This window comes from Trachurus trachurus (genome assembly GCF_905171665.1).
Source record: "Trachurus trachurus genome assembly, chromosome: 11".
In the NCBI taxonomy this organism is placed as follows: Eukaryota; Metazoa; Chordata; class Actinopteri; order Carangiformes; family Carangidae; genus Trachurus; species Trachurus trachurus.
In genome coordinates, this window is record NC_139904.1 from 18,113,971 (window position 1) to 18,128,090 (window position 14,120).

The window sequence follows — 14,120 nt, forward strand, 5'->3', positions numbered from 1 at the left end:
GACGTCCAATATGCAACACAAGCCTCAGAGTGAATCGGTAAAAAGTTAAGCCTGTAACATTTAATGTAAATGTAAATGTAAATGAAATCCAAAAACTAAATTTAACCGGCGCTACTTTGTTTGAAGTTATTCAACTCTCCAACACTCTGCAAAGCAGTCGCGCTGCACCTTATCTTGGCTGAGTGACTGAACGCGTCTCTGACTGGCTTTCTGACTGCACAGCTGTCTGAATGGCTGGAAGCTCGGTCAACTGAACAGCTGTCCTGACTGGCTGCACAGCTGTATGACTGGCTGACAGGCAAATTGATTATCCGTCTCACTGGCTGGCTGCCTGGTCACTGAACAGCTGTCTTTCTGACTGATCCAGCTGTTTGACTGACTGACTGACTGACTGACTGACTGACTGACTGACTGACTGACTGACTGACTGGAGGCGGTCTGTTGGTCTTGCCAACAAAGTTAGTATCTGAAATTCTTCATGTGTCTCTGAGAGGTTGACTTTGATGAGCTGACTGACCGGTCTGATGATGAATAACCGATGTACCTGTGTGAGTGCCACTGAACCAGACACACGCGTTCGGAGCATTAGGAGCATATATGAGGAAACTTTACATCACGTTTTCATTGCCAGTGTGTATTTTTGTGTCTGGATGTGAATGACTGGATGTACGTGTGTGTGTGTGTGTTGTTTCTCCATGCACAGGGAGGGGGCCTGTTGCTCTCTGCTGTTACACAATACATATTGTATAACAACTGGCAGTGTGTGGGCGGCTCCTGCCATCTGGAGAGATGCAACCCCTGCCGTGCCTGACACTACACACTGTATATGTGTGTGTGTGTGTGTGTGTGTGTGTGTGTGTGTGTGTGTGTGTGTGTGTGTGTGTGTGTGTGTGTGTGTGTGTGTGTGTGTGTGTGTGTGTGTGTGTGTGTGTGTGTGTGTGTGTGTGTTTGTGTCTACCCTGCAGCTACAAATAGATACAGCATCATCTACAGTAGTTGGGTTTCTGGGTTCATGTACATGAAAGCGAGGCAATCGAGTGCAATCCTATATGGTGTATATGGTCCCACGCTGTTCGCTCATCTTCATTAATGCTACAGATGTATTGTTGTAAAAGGACACGCATCAATAGCTGTATACACATGCAGGGATTCTCTTTTATACCTATGTGGTATTGTTCTCTCGGGGTTTGACAGCTGACAACAGATGGTGAAGACTTCATTATCTGTCTTAGCAGGAGCCAAAGTCTCGCTGTTTCACCACTCGTTCGAAGTTTCCACAGAGATGGACTCAACCAAACAAACAACGTCTTGGAACTCTTTGTCGACAAATAAACAAAGACTCACTCACAGGAGGACATACAGCGCACACACACACTTACATATACACGGAGTAAATAAGGTGCTGAGAGAATCCACTCCATCACCTCCAAGTTGGTGCTCGACACTGAACTGTTGCTATGGAGAGGAAAAACACGGCTTTCCAGTCTATTTTAAGGTAACTGGTGTTACTTTTTTTCACTGCATATATCAAGAGTCAAACAAACTGTGAGAGCGAGCATTGCCACTACATCGTATAGCAAGTGCGAGATGCTTTTTAATTGCCAGGCATCATTATTTGCCTTCCCTGCTGCTACTGATCTGCAACTAATCAGTCTCCCAACAGTGGAATAAAGATTTCTGAAGATGTTCCAAGTTATTAAGATCACAATCAGGTGACAATCATGCTACATTAGAATAAACTAAAGACAGTGCCACATACTGTACAACCATGTGTATAGCAGCATTGAAACAAGCTTAGGAACACTAATGCACCAGCTGTTCAAAGACCTGAACGGCCATATGAGCATTCAAGAGCTGAAAAGTTCCCTTTCTCCTCACTTCATTTGTGAGACCGCGGATGCTAACTTCCAGTTCATGTGTGTGTGTTCCTGCATTTTTCTTCATTTCAAGGTGAATGTGTGAGATCCACACAGTTAGAGGTGCTACATTGCCTCCATTTTTAGTCGATGACTTCACACCTCAATGGGAAGACACAGAAGCTCACATCCTGCTGTAGTGATGAACCCCAGCTTTTTTTCACCTAACCTAAATTATTTCCTGAATGTAAAACTTTAACACCTATTTAGTTGGGGGTTAACTGTGGTTTATATGAATATACAGTTTTTGAAAAGCAATAATAAAATAGTGTACAATAGGAGATATTTGCTGGAAAGTCTTTATGATGAGTGCACTTTATTCCGGGTAGCATTAATTTAAATGATTTGCTGTCTTGAAAGCCATAACAAAGATCAACTCACATACGGGAATGTCAACAGCAAGGTTCAGATGTCAAGGGTGTTCAATTTTATTCCTGTCAGAGGGGAAAAGCAGAAAAAGTGTAAACATGTGGATGTGGATAATGAATACAAATACCTGGGGTCTAAAAACAGATAATGTAACACCTCACTACATTTCTCATACCCTCACCTGCGGAAGCACCTGTGGGTGTTTTTTCACGCGTTCGCACAGATGCAAAAACACGAATACACGAAAAGGTGAGACAACTGGACAGAGCACAGGTATACATGCAAAAGCAACAGACTTTCTTTTCTTTTTTTTTAAGTATATCTTTTGGGTTTTTCCGCCTTTAATGGAAAGCACAGTCGCGAAAGAAACAGGAAATGGGGAGGCATGACATGCAGGAAAGGGCCGCTTGATGCGGGATCCAAACCGGGGCCGCCTGCAGTGAGGACTGTAGCCTCAACACATGGGCCCAAGCAACAGGCTTCAAACAATAATAAAACTGTGTCATCTGTTACCTTATGACCAATAAACTAGTTCAATAAGCCAATTTTAAAAGATTTTTGATATTTAAAAATATGGGAAACATTATAATACATGTAGCTGATTGATCACGACTGACCATCTGATCTCTCTTTCATGCTCCTTATACTAAATCAGTACTAAGGACACATTTCACAAATATAAGGAAATGACAGTAAGTGCACTAGGCCTTTACACACAACAGGCAGGCAAAGCTCAGTGTAGTGCACTATGAGATACAGCTGACCTTGGATCTGTTTCACTAAATGTGCAACATGTAAACTGCAGTTTGCACTGTGCTCACTGCAACTAACAAACTGATCTGCAATTTGCAAGTGACAATCCTTTGTGTAACATGACATTGCAGTCTGTGTGACCTGTGTGTGCAAACAGCTTTTATGAAACATGGCCCGGGATTACTGAATTCACTGTACTAATGGCAGCTCTACAAATGCTCCATTAACGACCATGGAAAACTAAACTCTGGGTAACACCCAGCCCTCGTAGAGCACACAGGAAGACCACCACTGTCGTTGCGTCATACTTCAATCTCACTACTTCCCCTTTCTCCCTAACCCCAGACAGGAAATAGTTCCTACACCAATCCCCCGGGGGCTGTGTAATGAGGCCTGTATTGTACAAATGTGTGTATATGTGTGTGCTCTCACGGGTGGGTGTGTGCGCGAGGCTTATAGTACATGCCTTTCGATCCGACTCTTATTGAGGACCTCACACACACACACACACACCCACACACGCATACACACACAGGTCTGAAAAGGTTATGGGAACAAGATTTTGGCTGCAATTCTTGTGAGTGAAAGAGCAGGAGAAGAAAACAAGAGGAAGCATAAACTAGAGAGCGTTCAGGCTGTGAAACGTACATACGTGAAAAATGAAAACATGCCATTCATATTTTTCACGTCCGCTGAAAGGCATATTCTGCTTATGACTCTGTTGTACAACTAAAAATCAGGCTGCTGTGGATTTGACCAGAGAAGAATTTTACTGTAGTGCTCAAGCCAATGGAAAAATACCAGGGAGGGGCCACATAAATAACTGGACCAATGACAGCTCATATCAATACTGAAGAGCAGAGAGGCCAGAGGAAGCAGTGGCAGGGAAGCAAAGGAGTCCCTCCAGGCATTTTGAAAGTGTCCAACACAATAGTGGAGCTGCAACTAATGATTATTTCTATTTCCACTTATTCTATTGACTTTCTTTTTTTTCTTTCCTTTTTTCTTTCATAGTTGATTATTGGTTCGATCTACGTAATTTGTCAGGGAAAAAAGTGAAATATCAAAATGTGTATCAGAATTTCTCAGAGAAAAAGAGGACATCTCTAAGTCTCTTATTTTGTACTAAACTTCCTTCCTCCTAATCAATTATGATTAATCATTTCAGCCCCACATTGAATAACTGTCTACCTACTATTCTGACCCACATAGATAAAATGTTTTCCATTCATATGAGTATCATTATTGAACATGTTGTAAAAATAAGATTTTGTGTTGTAATAAACAGATAAAATAAAGAGGAAGTCCATGATTAAATTAAAAAAATGCAAAAGGTGGCAAGCGTTTTGTCTCTGATCTGATTTCCATATAAACACAATTTGTATCAGCTCCGTGGAACATCTAATGTGACTGAATGAAAGAAAACATTCCTCAAAACGTCACTCATGCATCATCCGAGTGCAAACATTCCTCCGTCTCTATCTCCTTGTTTTTCCTCGAAGTGAACACATCAGCAGAAAAGAAACAATTGCTGCTATTTCACATGCTCAACATAGCATAAATTCCCTGTAGAGCCACACTGGTTATTAGTGCTCCATTCATCAGCTCCTGTCACACAAACAGGAAGGAGACTTGTCTTACTGCCAACACTGTATATAACACAACAACCGTCCGCCCCGCTCCAGCGTTCATCTGAGCAGGCACCAGGTATTGATACATGATGTCGAACCCTATACGAACAAAACACACAACTGTCCACCAGCTGTGAAGTCTGAGTGAGATGTGCAGGGAGAGAAAGGAGAGGGCACAGCCGCCGACGCTGATGAGCGACGGATGATAAACGACAGGGGGCGAGGAGGGACTGATATTATTTTCCCACATTGTTCCTACATTTCTGTGTCTGCTGATCATTCATTAGCAGTGGGTGGTACGCAGCATAGCAACAGCTAATCTGACCTGTGGTGAGTCTGTTTGAGATGATGATGATGGGAAGTAGCATCCGAGTGAGTGTGTGTTTGTATTTACCACTTCTTCAGTTTCTGTCTGCCGTTTCATACAGAGTGAGTCGAAGGTAAAACAAAGATTAGCTGACAAATTCTGTAGTCTCTCCTTGCAGTGAAATTTCAAAAGTGAAATCAGAAGTGGAAACCCTGCTGGGAGCTTGTCTTTTGGTTGTACTCCTATGAATCATTTTATACTGCAATGTGTTATTTTTTTATTTTTTTACACTGTTGTAGATTATTTTCCATATATAACTCATCAAGGGAGTTGCAAACATCTCTCAGTTTATTTTGTCTTGTCTCGGTGAAAGCACATGTGATGCTGGACGATAATTTTAAATGAAGGTAACAATAAACCTGATAGGATTTGGCTTATTAACAATGTTATTTTCCATTTAAATAATGATCCACTCAAGCTTTTCTAATAACATTGCATAAATTGCTATGCACTGCTGGAATGCAGCAAACTGTGTACAGTAGCCTGTATAATATCATTAAATACACGTGTTTTTTTTTTTTTTAACTCATCTCTCTCTCTATCTCTTGGTATTCGCTTGCGCAGATAAGGGTGGGGTCTTCTGAAGAAATTGCTGGTAAGGGGGCTAGAGCATTGCACGGCAGTAAATAATGACTGTCTCAATGCACAGGAGACTTTAGACACAGTAACAGCGGGCTGTAATATGGGCCAAATCTGTCCCCAAGGACAACACTGGATTAACCAACATCACTCAAATCACATAAATGCACACACACCCTGAAGTACTGATTCACGAATCAATCTCCTCCCAACCCTCCTCCAACTTATTTAATAGAGGATAATATAAATGGGGGGAAAAGAGGGAAAGGAAGATAAGAGTGTGTGTGTGAGAAAGAGGAATGAGGAGAAGGGGAAAAAAGGGAGATCTAAAGAGGGAGAGAGGAAAGAGAGAGATGGAGACTGAGCAGAGAAAAGAGGACAGGCGTTTCAATAATTCACAAACTCCTGCTTCATTTAGAATAGAATCAGTGCCCGAACTGGACCCATGTGTCCTCTACACATGACACATCATCCACAGTGGCAGACTCACTCATAAACTCTGCTTGTGTGTGTGAGTGTGTCCGAGTGAGAGAGAGAGAAAGAGAGAGAGAGAGAATATGTGCTTGCAAAAGAAACAACATATGTAAAGAGGTATGTGTGAGTGCATGAGTGCAGCGCTGCCGACTAGCAGATATGGATTTCTATTAAGGGAGTGATGTAGATTCATTAGTAGGACTGGTGCAGTGAGAGGAGAATAAGGAAAGGGCTGAGAGAGACGCTGCATTACATCTTTATATAATACCCACTTTTACCTCCATTCAACTTTAAAGATGGTCAGTATATGTGGTAGAGGTAGCACCTGGGAAAAAAACTGACAGCCACAATCCTACTACTACCAGCAGTCTAAAAATATTCAAAGAAAAAAAAAACTGATTTCCACAAATCTGGCAGCAACGTCACATCTCCAGGTTGTGTGTGTGTGTGTGTGTGTGTGTGTGTGTGTGTGTGTGTGTGTGTGTGTGTGTGTGTGTGTGTGTGTGTGTGTGTGTGTGTGTGTGTGTGTGTGTGTGTGTGTCTGTAGCAACAGAAGTCATAAGTCCTCAACTTGGATAATGACAGAAACAAATGGATCCCTGTGTGAGTGTATAAGTGTGACGGTGGACTGAGTTTATCCCTTCGCGTGTGTGTGTTTGACTTGCTGCTTCAGTTGAGAATTGTGTTTGCATGTCTGTTCTTGTATTCTCATGTGATGGGAGGATTTGCATGCACTGCCCCATGCTAAACACACACAAGGAGTTGTCACTGTCTCCGTCTCCTGGCTATCAGAGAAAATATCAAAACAAGAACAGTAATAATACTATTAGGCCTACTCCTACTACTACAACAACTAATAATAATAATAATAATAATAACGAGCCAGTCAGGTTGCAGATCAGGTGAAGAGGACAAAAGACACATGTGGGTGTGTGTCAGTGTGTACATGCAGCTATGACAATCTTTTGTATGTGTGTGTGTGTGTGTGTGTGTGTGTGTGTGTGTCTGTGTGCGCGCACTGTCATTCACTGTGACCCGCAGCAGCAGGCATCTCTGTTATGTAATCCTTGCTGTCAAATGCATTCACACACACCTCCGCACAAGCGCACACACAGTGCACAGAAACACACAAAAACACACACCTGCTAGTGCCTTCAAACAGCTTCAGAGGTTATTCTCGAGTCATGGTGAGAAAACCCTGTGTGGTTCCACGGTACAATCAGGACGGGAGCGTTCCTCCCTCCAACAGCAGGTAAATAACTAACTAGTGTAATTAATGGTTCAAGTCGGAGTTCTGCTGTGGTCCCATCTCCATTTATTCCCAGGGTTGAATTCTTTTAGGGACAACAAGCGAAGTCTTCTTAAAGTGAGAGCACAAATAGAATTGCTTTTGATTCACTGTCCCTTCTTCCCGGTCGCAAACTCTTCTGTTCCACATAATTATAAATGTGACATTATGGCAGTTCTTTCCTCCCTCACTGTTTATGTTTATGTAACCTCCCACGCACCAGTCGACACAGCCTACAGTTATGTACAGTGGCAGGCTCAAGGCATTGTGCTGCTTTGTGATGCGTACAACACGTTCCCAATCTAAGGCGATCACAATACAGTATGAAGTCCCTGCAGAGCGGAGCACTGGTCCAGGAGTGCAAACGCTTTGATGAAAGGTTTCCAGGGAGGTTTCCACTCCAACAAAAAGATCTTATTTCCAAAAGAAATGATCAAAATACAGTATGTAAAGGAATGTAATTCAGCTATTGTGGGCATGTGTACAATCTCCTCAGAGGCCAAATCAGTTATTCAAGCAACAAAGCGCATTATTACACATGGCAACACAGCAACATGTAGGTACCTTTCAAACACAAATCACAAATGTTTGTTTGCTTTATTCGGATTTTCAAATTTGCTGCTTTTCTTTGTCTTTCACATCTGTGGAACTGAACAATTTGAAGATGTTACTTGGATGGAGACATTATTATATATTTCTATAAACAGATTCCTGGGGGACAGCAGCACTTTGACTGCAGATCCAGTAGAGTGGTTGTACTGTAGCTGCTTTGTAGGCGGGTGCGAACATATACTATAAGTTTGAAAGTCTCTCTCAGGTAACAGCGTTGAGTAATGACTCCTGGCTATCACCCTGCACTATTCCATTAAAATCGCTCAAGCGAAGCCTATCTGCCATTGTTATACCATTCAGGGAACCGCAGGGTGCTACATTAGCCCCAGGTTCGCTCTGTTCCCCCAAGTGTAGGAAAACTAGTTTAGCTCAATGGGCTATTAGCCCACACCTCTCCACACATAAAAGGATTGAGTAGAGGAGTATATAAGTGGTGAGTATATAGGGATACTGGTAAGTGGCCATCCATCAGCACCACCGTACAGACCTGCGCCAACAATTTGGTGATGGCAGCGAGACTTGGTATATACAGCACTGCTGTGCGATTTTATTGACAGCCGGTAAGAACCCAAATTATGTAAAGATAAAAATAACTGATCATTCAGCCCCTGTGAAAAGAACTAAAGTAATCCTGCAGTTATTGTAGAGCTGAGAATCTCCAAAGAAAAATATGTGTAAACAATCCCCATTAATACATTGACAAAAACACACATGTATGTTTGTTGGACGTAATGATGCTTACTCTGTGTACGTGTGTGTATCTCTGTAAAACTGTGTATCATCACTATCTGGCAAAAACGCCGTCTTAAAATGAACTTTATTTGTCTCTGCGCTGCCTGTTGAAGCCAAGTCGACTGTTTTTCTCAAGATAATTATCACAGAGGGTGGGAGGCAGTGATTGGAGCTAACTACTCAGGTATCGTACCAGCGTCAGATCATGAGCATTGTATAAACTTGCCAACCCATTTGCCAATTAGACACACTCCTCGGAGTCTGCTCAGCCATGCCAACCACTTGAGAAAAAGGAAATTGACATAAATAACACTAATAAGCAGTGGCTGCTAATGTCACAGCGCTGTTAACTATTAAAGAGAGGAGGGAGGCGAGGGGGAGAAGGGGTTATGGAAGAGGGAGACGAAGAGGAGTGCGTGGCAAAGGCAACGTCAGGGAGTTAGAGAAAGCTGTGCGGCGAGGAGCAGAGGGAAACTGACAGAGAAATAAGGACACACGGCGAGATGAAAGGGAGAAAAATGAAGGGAACATTGGCGACGAGGTGAGAAAGAGAGCGAGATAACAGAGGCAACAAGGCACAGAGTCGGAGTCACACACAGAGAGACAGTGAGATATGGAGAGAAGATGGTAGGTGGGAGAGGGTGGGTGGTTAGAAAGATGACACTTCATCATACAGCTTAGTTGTAAAAGCAATAAACTCTCTCTAGGTCTCAGCATAAGGACTTCCCAGGCACCACAAAGGCCATCCCCATTCATCTCAATAAAAAAGCTGAAGTTGCTGAACTGAGCGCAACTCCTCCTGGGGAATACTGTTTGTCATCATGAACTCATGACTCTTTGAGAACATCCAGGCACACGATCCATAAAAATACCTGAGAAAAGGGAGCAATTTTAAAGTTAAGAGGCCACTTGCTTTAAGTTTATTGTTTGTTAATCATTAAATGTGCAGGTTTGATTTGGAGCTGAACTAAAGTTCTTCCTTAATCGCATGCTAAATTATTTTTATTGTACATAATTGGTCTTTGTGTTGTAAAACTAGGACCTTATGGATTTTTCTTTGGTCCAAATAATGATTTAAAGTGGAAAGTAAAACTATTTTGGAGTGCGGATAAGCATTTCAGCGAATCAGATACAGTCGGCTGAGCTATGACTGGTATTCACAGATTGTCTATGTGTGCCAGTAAGGAAGAAAAAAAAATCATAATCAAAATGCAAGTGCAAGAGGCTATTAGTAGTTCTGTGATTGCACAGATGACATTTGTAGCAAGAAACTATACCGTTACCATGACTGACAGGAAGACCTGTAAATTGTCTAATTTGCATGACTTGTCGGTTCTGTCTGGAGGTAATTATCATCCTCTGATGTGATCACTCCTGCCAGTTGCCACCCACCAGTCCCCTTCTGCATCTCCCCTACTTTTTCATCTCTCTTCTCATCACTCTCTCTCTCTCTCGCTCCCTCTGTGTCTAACACAGAGAGACGGTGCACTTATACTGGAGGTGTGATTGCATTAAGCCGCGGAGAGCGAGGGCATCCCCGGGGCTGCACTAATGTACAGAACAGAATGTACAGAGTAGTCGGTGTGAAAGAGAGAGGTTGGAGTGGTGGTGGTGGTGGTAAGGGAGGAGGAGGAGGAGGAGGAGGAGGGGTGGCATCCATTACTATAATCATTTTACCTCACTTGAAAAGGTTGCTCTTACAGCGGCTTCTATGAAAAAGAGTAAGACAGAGAAAGACAGACGAAGGAGGGGAGGTGGGGTTCTCATGACTGTTGGTAAATCTAAAGCACAACTTCATTTTTCAACCTTTATTGCTTTCCTGCACGAGCACCCAGAGCATCCACACAATAACCAGAGATATTTCAGCAGTATATTAGTGTCCCCATCGCGCGTTTGTAATTTCCTTGAGGCATCCTGAGACGTGTGTTTCGGATGATAGCAATTAACAAGACCAGACAAGGCTCACCAGCAATCACAGCTTTTAGTATTATTCACTTTTCAGGCTAAAACACACAAGCCATGAATCAAAAATGCTAATCTCCCGGACCCGCTTCCAACCAACTGCTGAATTTAGTTTGTTCCCTTCCTCTTGTGAAGCTGAGAGAAATGCCACACAACAGCAGATCTGTTGGTCCATGCAAACAATGCGGGATATCTTTCAAAGCGGGGGCGGAGGACAGGGAATACCCTAAAGGAATAACATCTAATGCAATCAGATCGCGCTGGCCAATTAGTCGGCACTAGCCTAGCCAGAGATGATGTCAGTCATCATTACTCATTGCTTAATGCTATAAAGCAGAGGAGAATCAAGAGCAAACAAAGAAAAGAGCAACAAAAGTGGGTCGGAGTTAGGAAGGACAGTGTATTAATCATGCAGACAGTAGACAAGCGTGTTTATGTGAATAATGGAGCCCACACAGAGCCGTATTAACACACACACACACATTTCTTAAGCTCTTAAAACACCCACTTCATCCAATTCTCAAATACATATTTAAGAGTAAATGCTCACAGAGATACAGTACCCAACACTAAAAGAAAAAAAAAAGCAGACGCAGGGCATCACATCCACACCCAGATACGCACACACACTCACACTCATGTTGCTGCACATGTACTGTATGGCTCATTAGCAAAGGCCTAGGGCGACGTGTTTTTCCCTGTGCTTATGGCTGAATTCCAGTCAATACCCCACAGCTGCACATGACATTTCACGTATATATGCGTTTGGCATGTTATAAAGCACACGGAGCACAACTACAGAATTGCAGGCAGTCACCCACGTACTGTACTGTACACACACACACACACACACACAGGCAGACACACATGCATGTAGGAAGATGTATTATTAACACAACAAACATGCTGACAGGCATATACACACAGTTTTAGACACACACACACACACACACACACACACACACTAATGTTCATCACAACAAAGTAACACCGAAACATGGTGGTAAAGCTGAGCAGACATACATACGCTGATTAGCTCCTATGGGGGCAGCCATTGGACCTCCTGTATGATTATGAAGCCTGACTTAAACATCGCTCCTTTGTAAACAGATGTCGACTGTATGGAGAGTGCAGGAGTTCACTGGAAAAGACGTATTCTGCTTAAATTGATTTTTTTTTTTTTTTTTTTTTTTTATTCTGTGACTGGATTTTTCTTTCATGATCGTATCAAGCACGCAAAGAGATTGCTGTTTTTATCAATGCTACGACATAACTGCTTTGTCAGCTGGTGCTTTTGGCAGAGAGAGAAAAGATGATGCATCGTGCTGCTGTTCCACTGAACAGCACAACCTGGCAGAAATGTTTACACCACAGTCCAAGGTCTAGGTCACATGACACACAAACTTATTTGGGAGAGATTTCAAAAAAAGAAATCCAATTAAAATAAAAAAAAAAAATTGTTTTTGTTTTTTTTACTGCTTCTATTAAAGCAGAAGTGAGTGATCCGGTCGTTTTCGCTAATGCTGCGTTCCAGGCAGGCTTTTGAAATCGTAAATTACAGCTTCAAGTCACAACTTACGACTTTGTAGCGTTCCAGGCAACCCACTCGTGTTTTTCCGACCTGTTTTACCGGTGAAAGTCACTATAACGGCCACTCGTAACTTCCGACCGGTGAACTCGTACCAGATCGAACTGGTACCACTTCACGGTCGTAAAAATACGAGTTTCCTTGAACGCACCATAACAGTCCTCGTCGCTACGTCACCACATTCACGGCGTTCCTTGGCTGCACACACAGCCCTGCATGCCGTTCTCTCTCCTCATTGGATAAAAACTGTAGGATACGATAAATGTTTTCTCTTCGGCTCAGAGCAGAGCAGAGGGACTGAGAGACCCGTGTTTCAGACCAAACACTCTATGTAAGTGATTGCTGTCGGAAGATATAACTATTTAAGACTTAAATTAACACAAATATATCACTCACTTCTGCTTTAAGTTCCGTAACCTTAAGTATTGTACTGCAAACATTCTTTGTTGCTCTTTCTAACCACATGGAGATCTAAATATGCTGTCAGTTACATAAAAAGCCAGAGGGAATTCAGCACTTGCTATAAGATTGATAGATGTTTTCATGTGGCCCTTTCTAGTTCAAATAAAGTCCCCTAACACTAGGCAATTTCCCCTTTTATCATAAGACAGTGTTTTCTAACAGCCATATAAAATTTGTGATATGTCCTTACAAATGTCTTTGTAGGGGAGACATGATATACGGCTTTGTGAGATTTTTTCATTTTCCCTAACAGAATGGCATTGGTTGAAACATTCAAATAAATGTTGTTTGAAAGTATCTCATTGTGTTCTTTTCCTCTCTTTTGTTCGGGGAATGTAGTACATGCACAATAGGCACTCTCAGGTCTGCTCCGCCGATCGAGAGCGTCTCTCTTTTCATTCATGCGCTCCTCATTTGCTCTGCCTCGTCTCCTCTCTACCTCTCTCTTCTCCTCTTGGTAATTCAGAAACGACCAGCAGTCTGGATGAACTCAGCGACACCGGGCAAGGTAATTATCTAATTGTTTTGGTGAGCTGAGACAGCCACGGTGTGTGTATGTGTGTGTGTGTGTGTGTAAGGGAGAGGGAATGTGTTTTAGGAGGTTGTCAGCGTGACAAGTAAAGACAGTGAGACAAAAGCAAGACCAAGTGAGAGACTCCGGAGGAGGGCAGGGCAGTGATAGAGAACAGCAGGGAAAGATTAGGAAGAAGAGAGCAAAGGAAAGAGAGAGAGGGAGAGAGAGAGAGAGAGAGAGAGAGAGAGAGAGAGAGAGAGAGAGAGAGAGAGAGAGAGAGAGAGAGAGAGAGAGAGAGAGGGAGAGATGAATCAATGATGAATTTAATTAGTTCCTCTCCTTGTCTGTGGCCAGTACCAAATTAAAAGAGAATACTTTTATTTTAAGATGCAAGTTGCCACTGTTTCCTCTTTTCCTAGTCTCTGTTCATTCCATCACTCCCTCTCTCCTTCTTTCCATCCTCATGTATCTTACTTTATCACTGGCCCTTTTCTCCTTCCCTCTCTGTCCCTCTCCCTCCTTGGTCTACCGCTGTTGCAGTTGGCAGTCCCAGGTGTGAGAGTGTGCATGTGTGTGTGTCTGTGTCTGTGTGCGTGTGTGCGTGTGTGTATCCCTTGCACTCCAAAACCAATTCAATCCTACTATGAGAGCAGGGGCCCAGATCAAATAAAGCGGAGCACAGCTATTACAAGGAAACAGAGAAGGGGAAATCCATGCTCTCTCTCTCTGTCTCTCTCTCTCTCTCTCTCTCTCTCACACACCTACACACACACACACACACACACACACACACACACACACACACACACACACACACACACACACACACACAAAGAATGGGTGACCTCTTCATTTTACATTTCTTACTACAAG

The 14,120-nt window shown here is 42.8% G+C and overlaps 1 protein-coding gene across 4 annotated transcripts in view; it reads right to left on the reverse strand.

The window, feature by feature from the left end:
- The window catches only part of atxn1a (ataxin 1a), a 98,600-nt gene that overhangs the window by 56,148 nt on the left and 28,332 nt on the right, over nucleotides 1-14,120 (reverse strand). Inside the window, exon 3 of one of the 4 annotated variants that reach the window (XM_083982547.1) lies at nucleotides 2,298-2,350. The exons of 2 other annotated variants lie outside the window; for them this stretch is intronic. The gene's annotated coding sequence lies outside the window, so the exon portion shown is untranslated. The remainder of the gene's footprint in view (nucleotides 1-2,297; nucleotides 2,351-14,120) is intronic. One more of the 4 variants, XM_083982548.1, reaches the window with a different exon arrangement.